The sequence below is a fragment of the Magallana gigas genome, chromosome 3 (assembly GCF_963853765.1).
Source record: "Magallana gigas chromosome 3, xbMagGiga1.1, whole genome shotgun sequence".
Classification (NCBI taxonomy): Eukaryota; Metazoa; Mollusca; class Bivalvia; order Ostreida; family Ostreidae; genus Magallana; species Magallana gigas.
The window spans coordinates 58843992-58865146 of record NC_088855.1 but is presented as its reverse complement, the minus strand read 5'-3'; the positions used below and the strand labels follow the sequence as shown (position 1 = coordinate 58865146).

Sequence of the window (21155 nt, the reverse complement as noted above, 5' to 3'; positions counted from 1 at the left end):
TTCACAGTGAAAGGATTTAAAAGTATACATTTTGTGTAGTCAAACAGAACAATTGCATATACATGAGAAAATTGATAGCACTTTCACTTTACAGTTATATTAACAAAAGAGGAAGGCGCTAAAATTAGATTCAGCAAATATAAGAAAGAGAATTTTTAAAGAAATATTCAACAGAATGCTTAGGATTAACATGTACTAGGGAAATTTTTTCTACAGATGAAGACGTTTTCTCTTGAAAAAAATCAGTGAATATGTGAAACAATTTATCTAAATAAAGTATTAAATGAGTAGCATAACTACTGTGCATTGATCTGAATCAGACCTATAACTGAATAAAGATTTGTAAAAAATCAAAAAAGTTTTATTTTCAATCATAAAAATCTCTTTGAAGAAGCATTTGCGAAGTTAAAATCAAGAATGGATTGCACATATCAACTTTTTTTTCAAGATCAAAAGTATACCTTTACTCAGTAAGCCACATGCAATAAATTCAACACCAAATTTCGTAATGAATTGAAAACCCAATTGTCTCTCATAAAAATTATAAAGCAATTAAAAATTAGAACCATCTGCATCATATTCACAATACACAGATATATATATTCAAGAAATGAAGATATTTTTTCTATTGATCGACGTATCAAAGAAAACATTGACCGGTAAAGTTTTCCGGTCATTTTTGTCTTTGATACGTCACTCAATAGAAAAATTATTGTCTTCATTCCTTATCATTTGATAAAACATTTTCAAATCATAAAATGTGAATAATGTGAATGAAGCGGCGCGTATGGATACAAAACTAAAACAGCAACAATATTCAAAATGGATGCGCCTTCAGCTGATGCCGAGCCATTGAGCTGAATTTAATGGGTTAAACACAAATAGTGAGTTAAAATATGAACCGGATGAATTTAAAACGAAAGGAAAATATATGTGATAGCTTGTGATGTTATTAAATTTGCAGAAAAAATTGTTAAAACTGGTTTTAATGTGGGATCGCTGGAACATGCAGCTGGGCATAATCGGGCAAGGAAACGGGATCGTGGAGGAAAATAGTTGATTAGTCGACAAATTATAGTATATATGTCCGACTTTTGTAAACGTTCTGATAACTAAAGATAGCCAGTGAGGTACTTAAATGGTATGCCGCTTGGAATACGCCGAAGAGTTGATGCACTTCTCTTAGCTTTGCTTTACGATACTTATTCTGATGACTGATCATGTACGTGGGTTAATTTAAAAGTCATCGTTACCAAATTTTAACAGCAATTTTACCGTGAAATTGTAGAGGCCTATATGTTTCGTTATAATTATCCTGGAATTGGAACAGCAAGCCTCGCAGTAAATGTTGATCGTTGATCCCAAGCAGACAAAATCGTAAAAGACAATTTCATATTTCGTGGATTTAATAATGTGTATTGTTTATTTTTGACGGTTAAACTTTCATTTTTTTATGTTTTATAAATTTACTGACAATTAAACAGACACAACTTTACATTTTGTTGACAGTGTTTATTTTTGAAATTCCCGTTCTTTAAATCGTGTTCGATCAGAACAGTTGAGAAAAGTAGATCCGGCAAAGATTTTATTGATGCGGGTATCAGAGAAATTTGTCAACCAATCAGAAGCGCCGATATCTCATCAAACGAATAAATATTAAATGATAAAGAAAACGTAACGAACAGTATCCGAAAAAAATCTGCCGACCTTATGAAGCATATCGTATATCACAAACATATAAAAGCAGTAAGTTATTTTCACTATAATAGGTCTCTTTTTTCAACTAAAAACTATTGCGTTCTGTGCAGAATAATGACTTAAGTTATCCATTACAACACGGAGATATTTTATGCATCCACTTACCAGTAGACAGACATCCAGACACATCGTCGCATTGGTCAGCATCACAGGGACAGGATTGATTGCAATGCTCTCCATAATATCTTTGGGGACACTTTGATCTACATAAACGTCCAATACAGGCTACAATAAAAAAAAAACCAAATGGTACATTTAATAATGTTATCCTGTATCTTTATGTAAATGTAAAAAATAGTTTCGTAAATATTGAGACCAAAAACATCTCTGTCAAAGATGTTAATTTAGAATAGATATAAGGTAACAGACCTCGGCATATCTTTATATTGGCTTCATCCAAATGTGTTCCATTAAGGTCATTACCGCAACACTTTAAGAGAAATCTGATAGCAAAAAAGGAAAAATCTAGTGATGACCGTTTTATTATGATTAATTATATCTGGAAACAAAGAACAAAATATAAACGATGAAATTGTACATACGTTTTATAGTTACAACTTTCATCCGCAGGTTCATCAGAAAGAACAAATATATTTACACAAATACTTGCAAACACATACAATGCAATGCTTTTCATTTTCAAAAAGATCTAAAAGGAAGAGCTCGATGGTATTCCTTTCTATTATTCTCTTTGACTTTTGGACTTTTAGAAGTAGACAATTCAAACAGTCAAGTTATTTCCTATTAGATATCTCTATGTGTTTTTTTTATTATAAATTAAATGTATATATCTAAATATTTTGAAATAACACATATTTTTTTTAACTTTTACTTAAATAATCTTGTTTTTTCACATTTACTCTATTTTTGTTTTAACGTTTTGACCGGTTTCTCCCATATTAACAATATAAATCAAAGTACTGAGAGTACTGAAAGACGGGGTCTTGAAAGTTTGAATTTGTAATTGTCCTGGATTTCCTCGAATAAGCTTCCAAAATTTATGATTTTGAATTAGTTGTAACAATATATGTTAATTCGGCTTTTTTGCAATTGTCTGATACTTTGTCTAAATTTTACTCACAAACTGCTAGTTTACAAATCTAAAAGCGCGTAATTATTTACTATCTTTATTGACATCCTGATGACGATCGCCCGTCTGTATCCAGCCATTTATTTCATAACTTTGTCAACCAAAAAATACCAACTAAAACATATGCGTCCTATATACGCAATAGCTTTTAACAATAAACTAAATATCATTTTCATGCAGTTGTCAATAGAGAAGGGAGAGGGGTTTCCACTCGTTTCTTTTCTCTCATTATTGTTGACTTTTATAATCTTCGAATAAGACATTATTTTTAAAGCTGTCTTGTTCCGTCTTGTTGGTGCACGTTAAAGCGATAATTACATGATAAATAGAAAAACGACTCGTTCCTTAATTCAATTATTTTCTTAAATGTTTATTGACGTGAATTACCTGTGAAAACCTATACCCAAACAGATAAAACTTGCTAGTATCTCTTTATGAAACATCATTAAACTTGACAATCGTATATTTGTTCACTGTTTCACAAATGTATAACCTTTTATAATACTGGATACAAACAAGTCTTATTATGGCTTATGAAAAATGCCGTATACCATTCGAACTTTGAAATTTAAACTTACATCAGTTTAAACATTTTGGATTTTGCTCCATTTTGTATTGCTTGGATTTCAAGTGATATCGAAATATTGATGTCAATCTGACATTCGTGTTGTTCTTGCTTTTTGTAATGTTAATTTTGGACCACATGTTGAGTTTCATTGCTATAGTTTACAGTTCTTTCTGCTGTTTCCCAATACAGAACATTTCGATGTATATCCGCATCATGAAGTCTATAATGTTACATGTTAATATATTAAGCTTTATCATTTTAAGTTTCACGCGTAAACATGTGAAATGCTGTCTATTGCTATGGACTGCAATATGCAGGATAGTGAACGTTTTCGTTAACGTTGACGTTTACAGAATGTTCTCTTTCGAGTAAAAAAAGACCAAATAAAACCACTCTTTTCAGCTAATGATTTTGTCATACCAAAACATAGAGGTTGTACCCATATTGATATAATATATTCATATGAGTACAAATGTACTTCTCCAAGATCCCCTTTAATTATCATACATGTTTACATCAAAACATAATTAAATATTTTAGAACCAGCAGTGTTTAAATACGTTTTATTTCATTATTCATGTCTTTAATTTCATACAAGTACTTAAATATGGCAAACAATTTCTCTTCCTAATAAACAATATCTTTCTGAATAGAAAGTAAGAACATAGATTGGATGTAAATTATATTTCAATTTAATTAGTATAATACATTTTTCAACATTGTAACTCAAAATCATGAAACAAGCAGAATAATGACTTTTTCATAATACCTAATTTCCACAAAATAATATTTCTTTTTACGCAAAACAGAACACATGCAATAAATTAAAGGTTAATTAAACTGTATGATCTATCAAGCCTCATACGTCCTACGGACCTATGTTCAGTTTTGGTCAAGCTTCAATCCTTTCCTCTGCAAAAATTAAGCATAGAGGTCATTGTTCACAAACACCAACAAAATATTACAACTAAATGAATATGAAAGTGTGAGAAAGAAAAAAAATATGTACATAATATTATTGTAGTTAACAAATTTTACAAGATATTATTACAGTCTTTACAATTTATAAAAAAATCTAAAGGTAAAACGTCTAGGTTTCTAAAGTCATATTAAAGATTGATTAAAATGTTACAAACAGTCTTAAACATTTGCACACTTACCTTCCTTTCTTTGTCTAATTTTTGAAGCATCATCGTATTTACGTATATAACGTCATTTTGTTCTACAACTAGTTCCGGTGGCTTCATTGGGTGACCAACATCAGAGTATCTAACCAAGGAACCGGCCATCATGCCCTCATCTAAAATTATGTCAACGGCAAAATGGATTAGGCGTATAAGTTGGGCGTTATAATGAGAGAGACAGACAGACAGACAGACAGACACAGAGAGAGAGAGAGAGAGAGAGAGAGAGAGAGACTAACAGACAGAGACATAGAAAGAGGGAAGTAAAAAGAGAGAGTTTGATTATCGTACTATTCGTTCCATTTCGTGTACTATTGCTATTACCAAATCTTATCCTGGTGTTTGATTGCAATCTGCAAATGACAATTATAATATTAATGCAATATTAGAAGATGAAACCACGGATGCACTGTTTTTATTGTTCAGTTTAAATAAAGACATTTAAATAACACAGTAAAATGTTTCGTTGGACGTTCATAAAGTTCTTTCTTACCCGTAAAAAACTCTCCAAAGTATGGCCATCAGCACAAATATGACGATTGCTAGACCAGACAACGCAAGCTGTTGAAACAGCCCTAACGTTGGTCTTCCGTCTTTGTCCAAATCTATAAATTATTCATTTGATATCTTTTAAATTCGTGTTGCTTTCAACCCAGCACCCAATTCAAACCCACCTACCCGATGCAGCTTCCGGACATCCTAACACATTATCACACAGGCTGATATTACAGGAACAGGTTTCCGTACACCGTCTTCCATAGTACCCATGAGGACAACGTTGACTGCAATTTGTACCAAATCTTCCGACACAAGCTAGAATGAAAAAAAAATTGGGATTTTGGTTAAAATTGCCCACTTTGCTTATATAGCAAAAGAATACTAGTACTGGCCAAAGGCAGCCACAATGAGCAAAGTTTACATCATTGTCAAGCCGTCACATCCGTAAAGTTATAAGCCATCTTTTTTTTACCTATTCAAGGTGTGATGCTTTGTGAAACGTTAAATCATTAAAGTTTAATTAATGGTTTGTAGTTCACCTTAAAGGGGTTAATACATGGTCAGTACGTCCACTTTCGCTTTTGTCCAATATTGAATTTATGAACCAATTAAAAACCATGTTGCTAACAAAATCTACACTGATTGAACATTAAAGATGGTAGTGCGTTTATTTTTCACATTAACACTTTAATGACACTAAGAAAACAATGTTCATGCATGTACTTACCAATGCACTGCATTAAAGTATCGTTGTAAACAAAGCCTGTACAGCACTGTGGAATAATTCTAAAAAACATCATTGCTCATTTCACACGCAATCTAAATTTTTAGGAAATTCTAACAGAAAGAATGTGAACAATTTTATTTTACAAAGAATACAACAAATTTACGAGTACCGATCGCAGATTCCGTCTTCTAAATCTTCAGCAGAACTACAAATGTTTGTAATTAGACCTGCTATCAGGAGCATCCCAACATAGATCAAAACCATTTTGGATAAAAGGAAGAACTTTCGAGGTCTGATCATTTTATTTCATTATCTCGTTGAACTTTGTTTTATTTAATGAATTTCTACTTACTTTAATTATCCGTACCCTTTTCTAGTAAGCCGGTACTGTCAGCTAACTAAATAATATTTTTGTAGAATTTAAAACAGTCTGAGATGCATTTTTAAAATTTGAATTTTGCTGCTGCAAAAAAGAGGATTTTTTTAGAATTCTAAATGTAACTTATTTTTATGCAAAAAAAGACGAAAACAAATGTGTTACATTTCTTTTATCAGAAAAATTACTTCCCCGTTGATAACAGATCAACTATGCAAATATCCTAATTTTGGATTTCCGTGAATACACGATTCTCTTAAAAAATTTTAGTTTGTACACGAAACTCAAGAAAAATTTCAAAAAAGTATCTGATTTTACTCTTGTAATAAATATGTATGATAGAAGTCAAGTTTGTATATTTTTTTGGAGAAAAATATGTTCTTGGGTGCTTTTTTTCCAGCCCATATGCGAATGTTACTATGGAAACACATTTTATTTCATACAGGATTTAGAAATCCATACAATGAAAAAATGACAATAACAAACCGTGAACCATCTCAAAATCGATGAAACGAAATACAAATTCAAACAGAGGTAGGATCAGGTGCCTACGAGGAGTGAGCATCCTCTGCTGACCGATCACATCCGCCATGTGCATTTTGTCATATGAGGTCAATGATCCAAATTTTAGATATATTATCTTGCATCGTTTTAAGCGTTTTTCAACATTTTTTGTACCGTGTGCAATACGAATATGTATATAAAAAATGAGATGAAACCAACAGAAAATATGCAAACTTATGTTGAATAACTTTACTATTTATCAGACGTTTGTTTTTATATTGAAAATAATTTACAAGTAGACAGATGCAGTATGAGCATTTACAAAACGGAATCGCAAGATGTTTTAAACAAATAAGATATAGTCCAATCTCATTTTCTTATTAGCCGAACTTTGAATCACCTACTCCATACAAATCATTTTTAATTTCACTTTAAAAAGTATAGTTTCTAAATGCTTTAAAGTGTTACCCGAACGTTCATACAAACAAACTATCTTCCTGATAGTCATTCCAAGAGTTCACTAAATCAATATGTTTGAAGAATATATATTACAAAACACTTTTCATACTGAAATTTGTTTTGCAAATTAAACAGATTTTCAAATATTTGAGTCTAAAATTCAATAGGATTATCAATTTTTTTTCATGAATCGGGACTGGTAATCAACTGAAATTTGCTGTATAATCTTCGTGGTATTTGATTTCAAGATATTTTTGCGTCAAATTACACATTTTGGATTATAATTTTTTATTTTTTACGTAAAGTTATTTATCAAAACTTCATATTATAAACATGCCTAACCGTTTATCAGTTCCTGTGATTTATGTATACATTAACGTTCTATGACTTAAAGCTAGAACACCAAATAGGATATTAATGAAGCTATTGTAGATACTAGAAGAGAGAGAGAGAGAGAGAGAGAGAGAGAGAGAGAGAGAGAGAGAGAGAGAGAGAGAGAGAGAGAGAGAGAGAGAGAGAGAGAGAGAGAGCAAATGTTACTTGAAAAGACGTTGAACAAATAATCACCACCAACATGTGTCAGGGACATTCTGTTATACCTACTATGAGGCTCATTTATAAATCATATACATGTGTTTGCATGGTTCGCCATTCATTATTCATTCATGTCCAATACATATTTCTTTTTCGATATCGTCAACACCGCGATGTAAACAATATTTATACGATATCGATTTAACATTGTCAACATTGCCGATATTTCTTTGCCGTTAACATCGTCGACATTGTCGACATCGCAACGTCGACAAAGTTGAACAAATATCGAATTTACATCGTTAACATTGCTGATATTTCTTTGCCGTTTACATCGTCGTCATCGCAACGTTGACGATGTTGAACCGATATCGAGTTTACATCGTCAACATTGCCAATATTTCTTTGCTGTTAACATCGTCGACATTGTCGACATCGCAATGTCGACGATGTTGAACCAATATTGAATTTACATTGTCTATATCGCAAGTAGAAATATACATTGTAAGACATATAGAATATCACCATGTTGGTTATCATTGCGATATTGACAATGTCGACGAGGTAAACAGGATATAAAAGGTACGATGTAAACACGATGTTGACTAGATGTCGATCAACATTGCAATGTTGTCGACGATGTAACAGGAAAGAAGACATACCATGTAGACGTCGATCAATATTGCGATGTCGACTCGATGTTGGTCATTATTGAATAATCGACAATGTCGACGATGTAAACAGGATATAAGAGGTACGATGTAGACACGATGTTAACTCGAAGTCGATCAACATTGCGATGTCGACTTTATGTTGGTTAACACTGCGATATCGACAATGTCGACAATGTAAACATTATGTAAACATAATATACATGTGTTAGAGGTATGATGTAGACACGATGTTGACTCGATGTCGATTAACATTGCAATGTCGACGATGTAAACAGGAAAGAAGGAACACGATGTAGACATGATGTCGACTCGATGTTGGTCAACTTTGCGATATCGACAATGTCGACGATGTTAACAGAATATAGGAGGTACGATGTAGACACGTTGTCTACACGATGTCGATAAACATTGCGATGTCGACGATGTAAACAAGTAATACGACGTATGATGTAGACACGGAGTCTACACGATGTTGATCAACACTGCAATGTCAACTGTCAGAAAAGAAGGCACACGATGTATACACAATATCGACTCGATGTCGATCAACATTGCGATATTGACAATGTAAACAGGATAGAAGAGGTACGATGTACCCACGATGTTGACCCGATATCGATCAACATTGCGATGTCAACGATGTCGACGATGTAAACAGGAAACAAGACACACGATGTGGACACAAGGTCGACTCGATGTTGGTCAACATTGCGATATCGAAAATGTACACAGGATATAAATGGTACGTTGCAAATGCAAATTTAATAGTTATGTTAATATAATATTAACACAATGTCTACTCGATATTGGCCAACATTGCAATGTCGACAATATTGATAAAACATCGTGCATTGGACATACCTCTCATTATTTCATTAAATGATATAAAAAACTAGATCTATCATCTCTGAAAATTTCAGATCTCTATCTTTGCTCGTTTTTGAGAAACGTGACAGACAAAATTGACTTTTAAAAATCGTAAAACGACGATAACTTCCGACCGGAAGTGAATTTTCAAAATCTGTTGCAGCGGTATAAATTTCAGATAACGAGGCTTAAGTCCTGAAAATTTGAAAGAAATCGAGTGTGCCATCTCTGAGAAATCGCCTGCACAAAATTTGTAAGACAAAAAAAGAATAATAATAATAATAATAATAATAATAACTAGACACGATCTCGTTGCGAGCAACGAGGAGGTCTTCCGTCTGATTTTAGAAATTGAGATTTATGATCGATCTTGATTTTGCTATTTAACAGCTATACATGATTTAAAACAGGAAAAGGGGATCTTCATTTTAGGTGCCTGATACTATTTTGTTTCAGGTGTAAGAGTTTTGTCCAACAAGTGTTTAGAAATTCGTCACCGTTCTTAGGATATCTCAGAAAGAATATTTTAGGGGCCGGACCTTATCTCCTTATTGGGGCCGCTGAAAAAAAATTGTAAGGTTGCATGTTATTAGGGACATTATTTTGAGCATCTTTTCTTTTATACTGCATTACAAAATATTTTTTCTTTTTGAGATAAGGGTGACCAAATTTTTTGACTTTTGGCCCCTAAAAACCCTTAATTATGTAACACATGATAAAATCATAACATTGCTTGAATACAGAATTATAAGATAAACACATTTGCTTCTATAATATTTCACAAAATATCTCTCAGTAAAGGGCTACAGATTAAAGATTTTAGAGTCCTTTGGTCCCCTAATTTGAGGGGCCAGCCCCTTTTTCTTGATTTCAAATAAAAGGTCATTTAATTCTACACAAATTTTGTTCAACAAGTGTTTAGAAATTCGTTACCGTTTTGGAGATATATGAGAAAGAAGGTTTTAGGGGCCGGTCCCTTATCTTCTTTTAGGGGCCGTTCAACGAAATTTTGACGGTTGCAATTTGTTGAGAACATCATTTTGAACAACTTTTCTTTCATACTGCATTACAAAATATTTTTCCTTTCTGAGATATGGGTGATCAAATTTTTTAACTTTTGGCCCCTAAAAACCCTTAATTACGTAACACATGATAAAATCATTACATTGCTTGAATACAGAACTATAAGATAAACACATTTGCTTCTATAATATTTCATAAAATATCTCTCAGTAAAGGGCTACAGATTAAAGATTTTAGAGTCCTTTGGTCCCCTAATTTGAGGGGCCAGCCCCTTTTTCTTGATTTCAAATAAAAGGTCATTTAATTCTACACAAATCTTGTTCAACAAGTGTTTAGAAATTCGTTACCGTTTTGGAGATATATGAGAAAGAAGGTTTTAGGGGCCGGTCCCTTTTCTCCTTTTAGGGGCCGTTTAACGAAATTTTGACGGTTGCATTTTGTTGAGAATATCATTTTGAACAACTTTTCTTCTGTACTGCATTACAAAATATTTTTCCTTTGTGAGATATTGGTGATCGAAATTTTGGACTTTTGGCCCCTAAAAACCCTTAATTACGTAACACATGATAAAATCATTATATTGCTTGAATACATAACTGTGAGATAAACATATTTGCTTCTATAATCTATTACAAAATATCCCTCGACGAAGAGCTATGGGTAAAAGACTTTAGAGCCTTCTAGGTCCCTAATTTTAGGGGCCAGCCCCTTTTTCCTGATATCAGCCAAAAGGTCTTGTAAATATAAGCCTTTTTTACATTACATGTCTTAATAAAATATTTTCCAGAAAAAAGATAAAGAGAGAAAAGCACAAAAATTTACGACGCTTTTTTAATGTCAATTTTCGAGCCCTAGCGAGCTTTGGCGCCAGAAGTGCTAAACTTACAAAACAACAACCATGCAAAACTTCAATCTTTCCTTTACCAACCGTAGAAATTTGAGCTTAATATCTCTTATACTTTAGGAGAACGACAGAAGACAAAATACCCATATAAAAATTAGAAAAATCTCAATATCTCAAAAACGGATGTGACGTCATCAACACAAAAAAAATTTAATCAGGTTCAGACCAATATCTATCATATCTGAAACTTTCATTGAGATCGGCCGAGCCGTTTCTGAGAAATCGCGTGCACAAAAATAGGAAGAAAAAAAATAATAATAATAATAAGAATAGGGAAAAAGAAACAAAGCAATAACAATAAGGTCTTCCGTTGGAAACGGAAGACCTTAATAATAAGAAAAGTGAAAAAGAAACCGAAGAATAATAGAAGGGTCTTCCGCTGAAGACGGAAGACCCTAATAAACCAATTTACACTAAAAACCATATTCAGAACTACGAATAACTTATATTGTTTTTAATAGAACATTCTCTTAAAAATTCATGTTCAAATATTAGTGAAACATTGAAACCTTTAAGAATAATTTTATGATCAATTTTACTCCAAATGACATGGGCTATATCTGTTTGAATATAAATCTAATCAGTAATTAGAAAAATTGTATGCCTTTTAATTTTACATTGACAAGCAAAGAAGCGAGTGAACTCATTTACACATTACATTTACAAGATATATTATGAAAAATATCTGACTTGCGTTTTGTCTTAAATCAAACTAAAATGAAGATATTTATGAACATAATACCAAACTTCTGTTATACGTTCAGTATGGTGGCATAGATCGTGCTTCTCCTTTCTTTCTGTAACAGATATATGTACTTGTTGAATATACTGGGTATAATGGTACGAAGGCCACTTTCAATATTACCAAGTACTTTGCTTTAAACACACCAGCTGTTCTCTCTTTGGTCTATTTAATGTAATTCTTTTTCATTTTGTTCTTCCGGTATTACAATATCTCCTAACATTTGATCGTTTTGTTGTACACCTTGTACAGGTGACCTGTTTGGACACAGTACACTAGTGTATGCTGCTGTCGTCATGTTTCCAACTGAAAATAAATCCAAAGTATCGATGTTATATCGTGCATTTCAATCAAACAGCCAAATAAACATACAGATGGACAGACGTACATACAGACAAACAAGCAAGAGATGGACCAAAAACGTGTTATACCATTTGTTCTATCGCTTCTATTTTGTATGGCATCGTATCTTGTCCTCGCTCCTCTATTCAATCTAAAATATTATATCCAAAATATTTAGTTATGTTAAACGACCTGTACAATTATTGTCAACCGAAATACAGATGTACTGATTACGTTTTCTTTAAAGATGAACTTACAAAACCACAGAAAATTATTGTGTATGCATGGCGATCAGAATCAATCGTACCTGTAGGCAATTCTTAAAAGTACCCCAACCAAAACAACAATGATGAATGCTGATAAAGACAATGTAAGATGTACAAACAATCCCAAATTTCCTCTTTCTAACTCTTTCCCTGAAAAATATATCTTCATCGTCACATTATTTAGTTCGCTCGTGGGTTTGTTTGTTTGTTTTTGGGGTGTTTTTTTTATTGTTCTTTTTTTTGTATTTCCCTTTTAATAACAAAGTAAAGATTATTAACAGTACGTAATAAATGCGATAGTTTATTTTTAAGAATTTGTAGATGGACGGGAGTAGCACAAAGTAGATTAGAGAATACATTGGTATACAAAAAATAGTAAAATATTCATTGAAAAGATTTTGAGCTTAAAACCTGAAGCTCGACATATAGAGGATATCTGTATTGTATGATTTTATATTTGCTTTATCCAACGAGTTGAAATGGTGTATATATTTGCGAGGCTTGCCAAGCGAATATAACCATTTAAACGAGTTGGATAAAGCAAATATAAAATCACACAATTATGCATTTTCTATTTATCTCATACATTTTGATTTATATTATGAAGCTTTTGAGTCAGCCCCTTATATGACCCGAATTGATTTTTTTTTTCAAAGATTTAAACAATGATGCAATGTTGTGTTATGCAGTTATTGTGACCTTGCGCAATACAATTAAGTACGTCATTTCGGAGATAAATCAAACTGAAATAACCTTGAAATAATTTTTTATATCTGAATATTTTTTCTTCGAGCTTACTCTTTTTTAATTAAATGGAAATACTGATCAGAAGACTTGAATAATCAAGTTTTTTGACGTACAACAAGTTGCGAAGGCTCGTTGGTTTAAATTTACTCGAATGAGGAACAGTTGTTGATGCTTTATAAAACAAGCACTAACCTTATGATTTTAAGTTGAAAATATAGACTAAGGATGTTTACTGAACAGTGGTTGTGAAATAAAAGTGTTTGGAGACATTATTCCGGTAAGTTCTTGTATAAAAACACAACCAAAGTGTCCTGTTTTCATCAAGTCGTCAGGAGTGAAATCATTGATAGCTAACGTGATTTTCAATTTTATAAACAACACAGTTTTGTGTTTTGCTTCATGTTTGTTACAAGTATTTGAATCTTTGACAAAATCCATCTTTAATCCATTTTTTGTAGTAGATATAGTTATGTGGAAAATATTTCAAAATTGGGCACTAAGCGTCATAGCCAGGGTCTATGTCATAAATAGGTCGAACCGGAAGTATTCGATTAAGCATTACCCGTTTGATAAAACAACTTTTAGGTTTTATCACAGGGGTAATATACACCACACTTCTGAGATAAATAAAATATGATATCAAATTTTATATACAAAGATTATCAATGCATTCACATTGACGTTAAATTGATAAGTAAGTGGTTGTGCACCTGTTGCAGTTGTTGGACATCCTAAAACTACGTCACACAGGTTGATATCGCAAGCACATTTTTTGATACATTTCCTCCCATAGTGTCCAGTAGGACAGGTTTGGTTGCAATCGGTACCGAATCGTCCGACACAGACTTTAAAAATGAACAAAACCTTCAGTAAACCTTGAAGTGAGATTTGCTTTTAACTCAGACACAAACGATTTTCTGAAATAAAAGGTGAAATGAATACACGCAACGACACTTGCTTTTACATTGCTTCATATCATCATCGTATGTATAGTCCGTGCAGCATGTTGGAATGGTTCTGAAAGAAATGATGATTCATGCTCGTTATGATGACATTCATGGTGTTACCTTTTGTAACATAATTATATGAAACAAAATGAAGTGAACGTACCCGTTGTTGTCACAAACGCCATCATCCTGTATTTCAGCGAAACAAAAACTAATTCCAGAATACACTGCAATCAAATGCAGTACCGCATATTTTGGATTCATTTTAGAAAGAAGGAAGAAACGTTTAAGCTGGTTCGTTTGTATCATGTTCTTTTGAACTTTGAACGCTAATAGCTTAAAATGGAATGAAGTGTCAGCTGTTTTCAACAACTGAAGTTTTTTATTGATGTTGAAATTTTGTCAATTTTGTTCAGATTTGTGAGTAGGTAACGTTTGTCGAAAGATATGTTAAAAGCTGGTCATCACATTTGGTTTTGTCTCGTGGATTATTTTAAAAGATCTTTGGATATTCTAACCTTTTATTTTTTAAGATATCTGCGCGTTTTAATTTGAAACAGAAGTTATGAAAAGAAAGCTAATAAAAAATGATAAATGCATAAATTATACAGTTATTTTCTTATACATGTACTATATATTGGAAACGACTTAATATTCAAAATACGTATCTATCAACAATGTGGAAGAATAAACAACACTTTAGCCTCAAAATTGTAAATTACAGTCATACTTGGGATTAATGACCTAATGATTGTTAACACGGTAATAAGAATTATAACTAATAACTCAATATTTGACATTTAAATGATTTAGCAATAAAAATACACATAGTAACCATTTATCATTCTAGACATTAAAACTTGAAAAAGAAACTTGAAATACTAAATTTAGATTAATTTATTTCTGTTGTCGACGTCACTGCTGAACAGAAACCGTTTGTTCCAGTAAGAGCATTTCAATTAGTAGGAAACGTACAAAGGTTTGTAAGAACTTTAAACTAGGACAAACAACCATATTGACAAATTTAGCTTTAACATCCGATCTTAATAGTGTTGACAGGGATGGGACACACAAACATCTATGATATTTATTTCTTCTATGATCAATAATATTTATCGTTTCGTTGTCTGAACCAGAACTACATGTATTTGACATACTGGTCTGTGGCCCATATCACTGTGTCCTCTGAGTATTACGTCATGGGTGATGACGTGAATAAATCCCCGGGGGTCGCTTTCGTCGGTGCCTCGCTGGTGGGCGGGGCTCTACTGGCTGTGGCCGCTTTGACAATATGTATCACGTGTGATCGAAAAAGACGTCAAAGGTAATTTATAATTCTAAATTTGATATAAGGTCTTTATAATGTGTAATACTAGTATTAAAGAAATGTTATGATGTAAGTTATACGCATGTCAAATTACAAAAATTTCAAATCGTCTTTTGAAAAATTATGGTAACGCATCCTTCTAACATTCTAGAAGGAAAACTGTTATATTTGACCTCAAATTGTCCTTTTTGAAGCGTCTGATCTCTGTGTTTAATTGTGTTCAAGGCTACACTGTAAAAATCAATTATAACTCGTCATTTTGTTTCAGTTGGCTAATAAACAAGTTATTAATAACTTGTGGTTAGAAAGTATTTAAAAACAGAAACCGTAAGCCTTAAGATTTATTTTGTTAAAAGATAAAATAAAATTCAACTTCGCTTTGACTTACAGTCCAACTGTGTAATCAATGTCTGATGTACTGATTGAAAAAGCAGCGACTTTGGTTCTACTGGAAACTTCCTCGCATGTTATTGCCACAGATCGTATTTAATCTAAATAGAATGAATCTAAAATAGTTTTAATTTTTTTTTCTTACGACGTTTTAATATTCAAAATAAATGTCTTCAAATTATCTGATAATAACCGTATTTTTATAGATTAAATGATGAAAGTAGAGACAACATACCGCATACATTGGAGCGCGGTCGTCACACCGCCGAGGGATTCAATACAGAAATTGTGTGTATTAAATTGTGTTACTGGTCTAAATATATATTCCTTTATTTTGTCAACACAAAATGTTTGTATAATGATCCATTTAATTCCAGTAACATTGGAGGAATATATATTATGCTGTCATTTCTTATAGGAAAATGTCTACTCTTATGTCGGAAATGGCCCGTAAGTTCTTCCCCAGCAACCAGTGGCGCCCCTATTTTAAGTGAGTACGACTACGCTATCGACAAGAGTCTCGGTATGAACTCAGACAAACCTAGCGGTCATAGGGACGACGGCCTTATTCTACAGGAAAATCTCTATGAAAATTCTTTTGCTGTAGGACAAGATGGCTTCCCTCCTGATAAAGATTATTACCAAAATCTGCGTTATATTGCCAATGCATCAGACAAACCCAGCAAAGAGAACGAATATGATGCCAATTCAAACCGATGTTCATTTAATTACACTTATAGACCGGTAAATAAAGACAACGAAAAGGACATTTACAATCAGCTGAACCACGAGAATCAGCAGGCTGTTGTGACGGAGACACGTGACCCCTTCTACAGCCACCTACAACCACTGGGTACCTACCAGAGTACGGCTCCAAGACCCCTGTCCGTACCCCACGCAGAATACATATACCAAAACATATGTGTAGTAGTAGCGACATTGTTAGACCGTTAGATGCAGAGTAGTAGAATACGTACATATGTAGATAACAAACGAAGTTTCCATGATATCAGTTTTACATTCTGAATTATACATGAATATATACCTCACAGAGTGACCAATCTCAGCAGTCTGTTTTGCCATACACGCCTCAGCTAAAAGGTTTCTTTGCACGATTTATTTTCCATTCAAAGAATGTTGATCCTGGAAGGAATTCACTGCTATAAATTACACTATGACGTTGAGGTTGAAGGGGATTGCCTAATTAGATGCATGAGATTCAGGACGCACACTGGTACAGTGTAGACTAACTACCAGATTTAAAGGGGCATGGTCACGATTTTGGTCAAAAATTAATTTTCCGATTTTAATATTAACAATGCTTCAGAGAGGCATTTTTAATAGGCAACCGGAATTTGAGTGTCATTAGTTGAGTTATAAACGAGTTACAGAGCTTGAAATTCTTCGCTATGTAAACAACGTTTGTTTACATTTTGAACGTTGAAGTAAAAAAAATCAGGTTTAAACCTAAACCGAATGTGTTAAACTTTAGGAATTGTTTATCTATGCCTAAAATAGATAAAAAGGTAGTCAAATAAGCTGAAAACAGATTTTTTTTACTGGTAAATTGAACCTATGTAAACAAAAACAGGGCACGAGCCTTGTTTACATGACAAAGAATTGTGAGCCCTGTATCTTGTTTGTAACTCTACGAACGACTCTTAAACTTTATTTGATCATTAGAAATGCATTTTTAAAGCATTGTAAATAATAAAAACAGAAAAATAGAATTAGACCAAAATCGTGACCATGCCCCTTTAAGAAGGCTAGATGGCCATGGCCATTTTTAGACTTTATCAACCTCCAGTAGAGAAAGGTCTCTTAATATAGATAATAGGAATTTTTTTAATTGTAAAGTTAAAATTTTCAATTCTTTAAAACTAAATAAACGTTAATGACAAAAGAAATACTATCTAAAAAAATTTAAGTAGATCTAATAAAAACTGACCTTTTTTTATTTTACAACGATTGATAAGCAAGTTCTACAACTTATATTAATATCTCTCGTTGGCACGGATGTTAGCGCAAGGGGTCTAATGAGTAATGAGTAGATCTAATGAGTAGTTTGTTGACCATCCAGCCTTCCTTATCATTGAATGTTCTATAACCATTGATATCAAGAAAGGATATACATTTACTATTTGTCCATTCTGAATAAGTCTCGGTAATTTATCAATATATGTGTTTGTTTGAATGTGCCATCAAAATTATTGCATTATAATTCTACAATATTTATCAAGTAACCTTCAACTTGAAATAATAGACATTCCCTTTAATTCAGGATGGAAACAAAACGCTAATAATCGGAAGGACACATTTAATTCAAATAAAAAAGTTTCAGTTTAAAGATAAAAACTTTGTAAACAGTTATTCAAGAAAGCGCACCAACAACAATTAGAGAAAAACTTTTTATTTTAAACCTTGATTAAATATTACACACAAGCTCGAGTATATTTGCAAAGTTTCAAGAAAATTTACCGTCTAGGTTTTGTTGGGGGCCATATCAAAATACAGATACATTTTCAATAATGATTCAGAGGATTTGTCAATTTTCACACTTCGAAGCAGATTTTAAAAATGCTTTGATAGAGATTTTCTCAAATTGTTATATTTCATTAGTAATATCATTTTTTATCTTATATGTAAAAAAAATATCAAATTCTACCATATGATTTATAACGTTCTTTTGTATAATGGTTTCTCAACATATCAAAGTGCACCATATTTTGCAATGAAACACTTGGAGTATTACAAATATAAATTGGTATGGTTGATTTATTAAAAAATACAGAACAATAACTCTGATATTTGCAATAGGTAACCTTTTTACTTTTATTATTTTTTCTAATATTGTACATTTACTAATCTTCATATTACCATAACGTCATGAAAGCACAATGTCACTGTCACCTACCAAACAACGGAATATTGTTTGAAAAATAAAATTTTTGCTAAAAAATCTTAATATTTTTAGCTATATTTTGATTATTGTGTTCAATTTCATAAATGGTAGCGAAACATTTTTTTAAAAGGTATAAGTACCATGTATTATACTAGATTACGCAAAACCATGCGCAATGAAAACAAAGGTCAGCCACCTCAACATCAATATCTATAATGTTACAGTGACAGCTATTGCGAAGCACAACTAGAATTTTTTTGTGGTAAACATATTCTTTGTTAAATCTAATAGAAACTTTAGGTGTGTCATCCGGTTTATAACAGACATCCTGTTCAGACTCTTTCAGTCTTTGGCAGTTTGTGGAAACAATTTGAGGCTCCCCATGGTCCCTTGCATGTAGCCTCAGTTTATTTCCGAGTAATCTGTTTGGTCGATTTTTTCCACGACCCGAACTGGTGTAGTTCTGGGGTGTATCACATCGATATAGATCGATGAGGAGGCGCAAGTATTGCGATCTACAACACATAAAATTGATCTCTGAAATTGTAATGCTTAAAATCTGTTGTACACTGTCAGTCTCAGAGAGAGAGAGAGAGAAAGAGAGAGAGAGAGAGAGAGAGAGACTGTACCGAGAAATAATCTGTCTTTTGTGCTGACAACGGGGATTCTGGTCTCGTTTTTTCTTTTCAGTCTATATTGAATAAATGACAATAATAGATTCTGTCAGTATAAAGTAATTGTATTATAAACCGTGTATCTATAAGTAAAACTGCATATACTTTACCCCTTCTTAAATTGCAAAGATGTATAAAGATAGACGACTTGGCAATTGATTACGTCTGTTTTGTGGTGAATACAAAGCTAACCTGTAGGCGATGGTTACAGTTATGCCAATCAGTAAGGAAAGGAAGAATACCGATACGGTCAAAGTATGACGCATAATCAATCCTGAATCTATTGGTTTGCACAAATCCAATTCTATACCAAAATAAAAAAAATATTGTTTTAACAACTTTGACTATTTACAGGTACCGGATCTAGAAAGTATAAATTAATCATTGGAACTGGTTTGCAATGTAAAAGAAACCCGAAAGATTATCTTTTCCCAACAGTCCCAAAAAGTTGATGTTGATCATTCTTTTCAATACTGAATGATAAAAATGTTAAGTTTATGCATTACGTTTAACTGTATTAAAAAGTCATTGAGAGAGAGAGAGAGAGAGAGAGAGAGAGAGAGAGAGAGAGAGAGAGAGAGAGAGAGAGAGAGAGAGAGAGAGAGAGAGGCATACCCCTGAATGTTATATTCTCATATGATTCAGTTTGATCTGGAATGCAAATTTCAAATCATGTTATCAAAGAAAAAAAGATCATGTATTTGATTAAATAAAACAGTGTTTTACAAACAGGAAAAAATGAAAACAGAGAAATATTCTTTAAAAATCCGATTTGTAAATACAGTATCTGCGTAAAAAAAAGCACAGTCATATGTTTTAAAGTTTAAATGTAAGAAATGCCATACTGACCCTATCTTGTGCAGAAGAGAAACATTTAATATTCAAAGGAACATAATGCATTTCAAATTATCAGCGTAAATAATGAAACAGTTATGCTAAAATTTGACATTTTTATTTTCTGGGTTTTTTTTCTTTCGACATAAAATTAATCAATCGTTGTGATCTGACCTAGAGACCATGAATTGGCGTAGTAATTAGCTACTGCTACACTTTTACTCTTGAATAATTTCATAGCATATTAATTTTATGAAATATGTAACAAACTAGAAAACTAGTGAATTACATAACACTATCCGAAACACGATTGTGTCCTAGTCTTAGAGCTTGTTAATGATATTTACCATATATATCATATACATGTATCAGGTATTGATATATTCAACAAGCCTCACAGAGAAAGCAATCCTATTAGAATTGAGGATCACCACTTATTTCCAGGCCTAGGGTTTTCAATTATTCAAACAATATTAGAATACACTGCTTGAAATCACGTAGTATATTTATGTTTTATGTGTTGGTTGGTGAAGACATTCTATTCACAAGATTTCTTTACTCCATGTGCACACTCGTCTGATAAATATTCTAAACGCGACAAAAAAACATGCAATTGCCCTCGAGAAAAGGAGAAAAAAATAAAACATTGCTTGCCTGATGTATCTTTTAAACATCCTGTCACTTCGTCGCAAACGGTGGAATTACAATTACAAGTTTCATTACACCGTCGTCCATAATATCCGAGAGGACAACTTTGGCTGCAGTTGACACCGTACCTTCCAACACAAGCTACATCACGGTAGTTAACAATAAACACA

The 21155-nt window shown here is 32.6% G+C and overlaps 2 long non-coding RNA genes across 2 annotated transcripts; one reads left to right on the top strand and one right to left on the bottom strand.

Moving 5' to 3' along the window:
* The first annotated feature begins 15351 nt into the window (after positions 1-15351).
* On the top strand, positions 15352-16839 carry LOC136274173 (uncharacterized). Its single transcript, XR_010712489.1, has 3 exons — positions 15352-15534; positions 16134-16215; positions 16346-16839. It is a non-coding gene; the product is annotated as an uncharacterized lncRNA (long non-coding RNA).
* Positions 16840-18714: 1875 nt separating this feature from the next.
* LOC136274174 (uncharacterized) lies at positions 18715-20869 on the bottom strand. The gene is made up of 3 exons (XR_010712490.1): positions 20119-20869; positions 19696-19807; positions 18715-19344 (listed from the first exon to the last, which is right to left on the bottom strand). It is a non-coding gene; the product is annotated as an uncharacterized lncRNA (long non-coding RNA).
* Positions 20870-21155: the final 286 nt, after the last annotated feature.